Source organism: Urocampus carinirostris, chromosome 4 (assembly GCF_059441175.1).
Source record: "Urocampus carinirostris isolate Australia breed hairy pipefish chromosome 4, RoL_Ucar_1.0, whole genome shotgun sequence".
NCBI lineage: Eukaryota > Metazoa > Chordata > Actinopteri > Syngnathiformes > Syngnathidae > Urocampus > Urocampus carinirostris.
This window is the reverse complement of record NC_142352.1, coordinates 52,199,035-52,205,194: the sequence shown is the minus strand read 5'-3', so window position 1 is coordinate 52,205,194 and position 6,160 is coordinate 52,199,035.

Sequence of the window (6,160 nt, the reverse complement as noted above, 5' to 3'; positions counted from 1 at the left end):
AGTGGCTCCATGGCCTGTACCGTGAGTGAGACTGCTCTGCGTAAGATGCTCTCTGTTGGAGCAGTAGGTACAGAAGACGAATTTTCCACCAACGTGACACTCATTGGTGTTGGGGGTCGACGAGTGTGCCCAAAGTCAGCTTTCAACATCCATATGGAAATCAATAACTGTAAAATGATTGTGCCAACAATTGTTGTTGAGGGGCAACCTGATGACCTAATCATTGGAACTAATGTTATCAGAAACATATTGCATGAGTCAAAGAAGTTTAGTGCGTACTGGACAGCAATCTCTGCTCCATCATCCACTAATGCTGAAACGGAGCAATTTCTTTCAAAGCTAGCTGGCTTGCATAGATGGAGTGGTGGTGAAATGCCCGAGAAGATAGGCACAGTGCTTTGCAATTCAGCCACATGCCTTGAGCCTGGCCGTGAGTACCTCTTGAGGGGGAAGCTATCAAAAACTGCAAAAGTATCTCCTGGGAGTGCAGCGATGACAGAACCTACGTCGGCACGATCAGCCCCCAAGGGTCTAATGGTCGCCAGAATCGTCACACCTCTGTGGGCAGATGGATGGGTTCCACTGAAGGTCATGAATGTTACAGAATATCCGCTGTTTTTGAGACGCAATGCAAAGCTGGCTGATTTGGTGCCTTGTGTTGCTTTGGAGGATTTAGACCTGGTCAGTGGTCATCAGAGTACTTCCGTTGTGCAATTGCCCCCTGTCTGCTCTGATGTAAGTAATGCTGAGGAGAAGCTACAGTCTATTGGCCTGGGTGAACTAGATGTTGGCTGTTGTGATGCATCGTCTGAGTGTAAAGACAAGTTGTCAGAGCTGATCATTCACTACCAAGACATCTTCTCGCGTAATCACCTTGACTGCGGAAAGGCGAAGGACTTTGTTCACAGAATCCATCTGGTTGACCAAAAGCCGTTCAGACTCCCTTTCAGACGTGTGCCACCGAGTCAGTATCAAAAATTACGCCAAGTCTTGAATGAAATGGAAGAGAAAGAGATCATTCGAAAGTCGACAAGTGAATATGCTTCACCTTTAGTTCTCATCTGGAAGAAGAATGGTGATATGCGTGTGTGCACTGACTTTAGGTGGTTGAACAAGAGGACTCTGAACGACGCTCATCCTCTGCCACATCAGGCTGATTGCTTAGCAGCACTTGGTGGCAACTCCTTCTTCAGTACAATGGACTTGATGTCTGGGTTTTACAACATGCCTTTACACGAAGATGATAGGAAGTGCTCAGCGTTCACTACGCCTATGGGGCTTTATGTGTACAACAGGTTGCCACAGGGGCTCTGTAATAGCCCAGGGAGTTTCATGAGGATGATGACTTCCATTTTCGGGGACCAAAACTATTTAAGTCTGCTATGCTACTTGGACGACATTTTAGTTTTTGCCCCTGATGAAAGTTCTGCACTCAGACGTCTTGAAATGGTGTTCAGCAGACTCCGTGCCCACAATCTGAAACTGGCCCCCAGGAAATGTCACTTTTTAAGGAAATCTGTAAAATTCTTGGGCCACATTATTGATGAACATGGAGTGTCAACCGATCCAGAAAAAGTTGAAAGTATAAGCAAAATGACTGTGGCGGACTTGATGGAGTCGGATGGAGCGACACCTTCTGAGAAACGTGTACGGTCTTTCTTGGGCATGTTAAATTTTTATCAACACTTCATTCCGGGGTACTCAACACTCGCAAAGCCCTTGTTTTATCTGCTGGCTGGCCAGAAACAGAAGAAAGGCAGAAAGCCCAAATGCACTGTAGTGGGCCGCAAACTGAAATCAGGTGACTGGACTGCTGACCACGACCAGGCATTTACAGACCTCAAAAAGGCCCTTATCCATTCTGTGGTTTTGGCTCATCCAGACTTTAGTCGTCCATTTTTGCTGTCGACTGTCGCCTCACTGGATGGCCTTGGAGCCGTTTTGTCCCAGGTACGTGAAGGTGACACAGTGGCTAGGCCAATTGCGTTCGCTAGCAAGTCTTTGACCCGGTCACAGAAGAACTACCCAGCTCACCGTTTGGAATTTCTTGCACTGAAGTGGGCTGTGTGTGAGAAGTTTAGCCATTGGTTGAAAGGCCATGAGTTTACCGTCTGGACTGACAATAATCCACTTACACACATTATGACTAAACCCAAATTGGACTGTTGTGAGCAAAGATGGGTGTCAAAGCTGGCCAGTTACAATTTTGAAATCAAATATGTGCCTGGTCCCAAAAACACGGTTGCTGACGCTCTCAGCCGTGTCCCTTTTTGTCAGAATGTTGGCCACAGACTAGTCAGTGAACCTCTTCATGATCTCACTGCGGAAGCTGCGGTTTTGTCTGATACAGCCGTCCAACAGACTCTCAGAGACTCTACAGATCAGCCTGTCATGGCAGAGAAGCTGTCCCATTCTATAGCTACAAATGTCATTACTCGTGTCGGCCCAGACTGTATCCAATCAAGAAGTTGCTGCTGTTGTCCAGTCACACACTCTGGTGCGAGAACTCGTGCAGCTCAACTGATAAGCCACATGCCCCACCTTATTCCAGATACACTACCCAGTCTGCCTGCCTTCTCTATGGATGACCTGCGAGAGGCTCAGTCCAGGGACAGAGTTTTGTCTCGTCTTCGGTTTTATGTGGAACGGTCTCGAAGACCGTCTAGATGTGAAAGGGCACACGAGACAAGTCAAGTTCTGGGCCTCCTGAAGCACTGGGAGAAGTTTGTTCTGAGTGATGATGTTTTGTACAGAGTATCCCGTAATCAGATTTCAAATGCAAAACGCCATCAGTTAGCGGTCCCTGATTGCCTGAAGGCCGAAGTTTTAAAAGGGGTGCATGACAGTGCGGGCCATCAAGGCCAGTCAAGAACCCTGAGCATCGCCAGACAGAGATTCTTTTGGTTGCATATGGACAGAGATGTGAGGATGCATGTTCGTCAATGTCAGCGTTGCATAGTCAGCAAAGTCACTGAGCCTGCAGGGAGGGCCCCTCTGGAAAGCATTGCCACTTCCCGCCCATTGCAACTTGTTTGTATTGATTTCTGGTCCGCTGAAGATTCACACAACAAATCTGTTGACGTATTAGTGATAACAGACCATTTCACCAGATTGGCACAAGCTTTTCCATGTAGAGACCAGTCAGCAAGGCAAGTAGCTAAAGTTCTATGGGAAAAGTATTTTTGTGTTTATGGCTTTCCGGAGAGGATCCACAGTGATCAAGGCCCAAGCTTTGAGAGCAATTTGGTTGCAGAACTTTTACAATTATCTGGGGTGCGTAAGTCACATACTACCCGTACCATCCGATGGGAAATGGAAGTGTTGAGCGTTTTAATCGTACTTTGGGCAATACTATCAGAGCTCTGCCTCCTGAATCAAAGCAGGACTGGCCAAGACGTTTACAAACACTCACATTCATGTACAATTGCACTGCTCATGAAACTACTGGATATGCACCATTTTACTTGATGTTTGGGAGAGTTCCTCGCCTCCCAGTCGACACTCTGTTTGGGAACATTTTGTCTGACCCTGACATTACCACCTACGGCAGATATGTTGCAAAACTGTCTGAAGACCTGAGGGAGGCTATGTCAATTGCTCAGGAACATGCAAAAAAGGAACAGGGCAGACAGACTCGACTCTATAACAGGGCAGCAAAAGGGCCGTCAATTGGAGTTGGAGATAGAGTCCTTGTGGCGAACAAAAATGAGAGGGGCAAGCGAAAATTGGCTGATAGGTGGGAGTCTACCATCTACACTGTTATTGAGATGAACCCTCAAACACACACATTCAAAATTCAAGACACCATCACAGGGAATGAGAAGGTTGTTCACCGTAACCTGCTGATGTTGGTTAACTTTCTCCCAGTTCAAGACCAGCCCTCTCTCCAGTCTGATTTGTCTTTGTCCTCTGCACAATCATCTGCCTCTGTTTGTTCTTCAATGACCAGTCCCACTGTCTCCGAAGAATCTCATGCTCGAGTGCCTGCTCAGCTAAACCGGTCTGGATGTGCGGCAGATGATGCGCAGAGTCTTGTAAGCATCTCAGGCCCTGACAACTACACAGATCTTACGCCTGCGTCTGGGTAGAGAACCAGAGAGTGGGTGCATGGGCTGAACTCTGAAAGTTCTGATCACTCTGGTCATTCCTTGACCACTCATACTCACGACACTGCTGTTAGGGATGACATTTCGACTCTTAGTGAGCATGATCATGTTCAATCTGTAGTGGCTGCTGTCTCTGGAGGTAACGTTAGCCACACTAATCAACCAGAGTCTGCACCACACCGCACTACACGCCTGGGTCGTGTTATACGACCAGTCAACAGGCTTCTTCACACTATGGCTAGACAAGATGTCACCAGACACCTACAGTGTAATGTTTAGACTATGCATAACACAGTAGTTCGAGCTCTTGGGGCATGACATTTTTTCCCTTTAAAATTCTTCTGAAATAACTTGGTTTTGGAGAGAATGTTTTGTGCTCATTTATGTCTTATATATGTCTTGGGTGAATGTGGAATGTGTAAGGCATTCTATAGCCGGTGGCTGGTTCAGAGAATTTTCTCTGTCCACTGCCCCTTGCTGTTCACCTTGATGACACACGACTGCGTCCCTAGGTCCGCCACAAACCACATCGTGAAGTATGCTGACGACACAACAGTGGTGGGCCTCATCAGGGACGACAACAACCTGGCCTACAGAGAGGAGGTGGAGCAGTTGGTGGCCTGGTGCAGGGACAACAGCCTGGTCCTGAATGTTGACAAAACTAAAGAGATCATTGTCGACTTCAGGAAAAACCAGCCCAACCATGCCCCACTTTGCATCAACAACAAGGCTGTGGAGGTTGTCAGCAGTATCAAGTTCCTAGGGGTGCACATTACAAACAAACTCACCTGGTCCGTGAACACTGCATCACTGGTTAAGAGGGCACAGCAGCGCCTGTACTTCCTGCGGAGGATGAGGAGAGCCCACCTGCCCCCACCCTCCCTCATCACATTCTACAGGGGCACCATAGAGAGTATCCTGACCAGCTGTATCTCTGTGTGGTGTGGAGGCTGCAGCGCTACCGACTGGGGTAGTGTGAGGAGGGTAACGAGGACAGCAGAGAAAATAATCGGGACTACACTTCCCTCCATTCAGGACATTGGCCAGAAGCGCTGCCTATCCCATGCTAAAAACATTATCGGGGACCCCTCTCACCCCCATCATGGACTGTTCACTCTGCTAGCCTCTGGGAAGAGGTACTGCAGTGTGCGGTGCAGGACCACCAGGTTCCGCAGTAGTCTAGTCCCCCTGGCCATTAGACTGTTAAATGGTCAATCTAACATATAGTTAACCTAAATCTTAACGGCTGCTAATCTGACTTTTTGCACTACTGGCAGTTCTTTATAGCTTGCCACTCCTTGCACATTTGCTCTCTGCACTATTGTACTTACAGCGTTACTGTTACAGTGTTAATGTTACTGTTTACCTGACTTGTTAACCTGAATGCCCATTTTGCACATCTGGTTAGCTACTCCTCTTGCACTATCGGCACTATGGTATGGTAAAATACTATACGTAGCCATAATACAATACAACTTTTACTTATATCTGTACATTCGAGGAAACTGTGCGGGTCAGATGTATCGACATTTCGTTCTGTATACACGTGTACTAGAATGACAATAAAGTAGATCTGAATTTGAATCCTTAAAGGATACTTCTCAAGTCGGTCCTAATATGTGTGACCCAATGACTACTGTTATATATTGATTTTGATTTTATAACCAAGTGTCAGATTTTGTCCAGAATTCGGCGGGGGTGGGTGTAACAGAGTTGAAATTTGATTGTTTTGAATGTTTTTTTGAATTCTCACAAAATCTGTGTTTTTGTTGTATTATTGTTAATATTCCGGTACCTCATTCAGTTGTTAAGTCATGGGCGTCTGCGACTGTTTTTTTCGTTTGGCACTTTATGGGCTTCAGCGCTTGCCGTAGCTTAAGTGAGTTTGTAAGCGTTGAAGATAATTGCAGTCGTGAACAGAGGCCCCTGACTTTTGTATTGTTTTGTTTATTGAATGCAGGCAATAAACCCAGAGATTGTGAAACCTTGTGTCGTGCATGAAAGAGGGTCGCTACAGCTGCTGTGTCAGGTTGAATATGATTCATGTTCAAGTT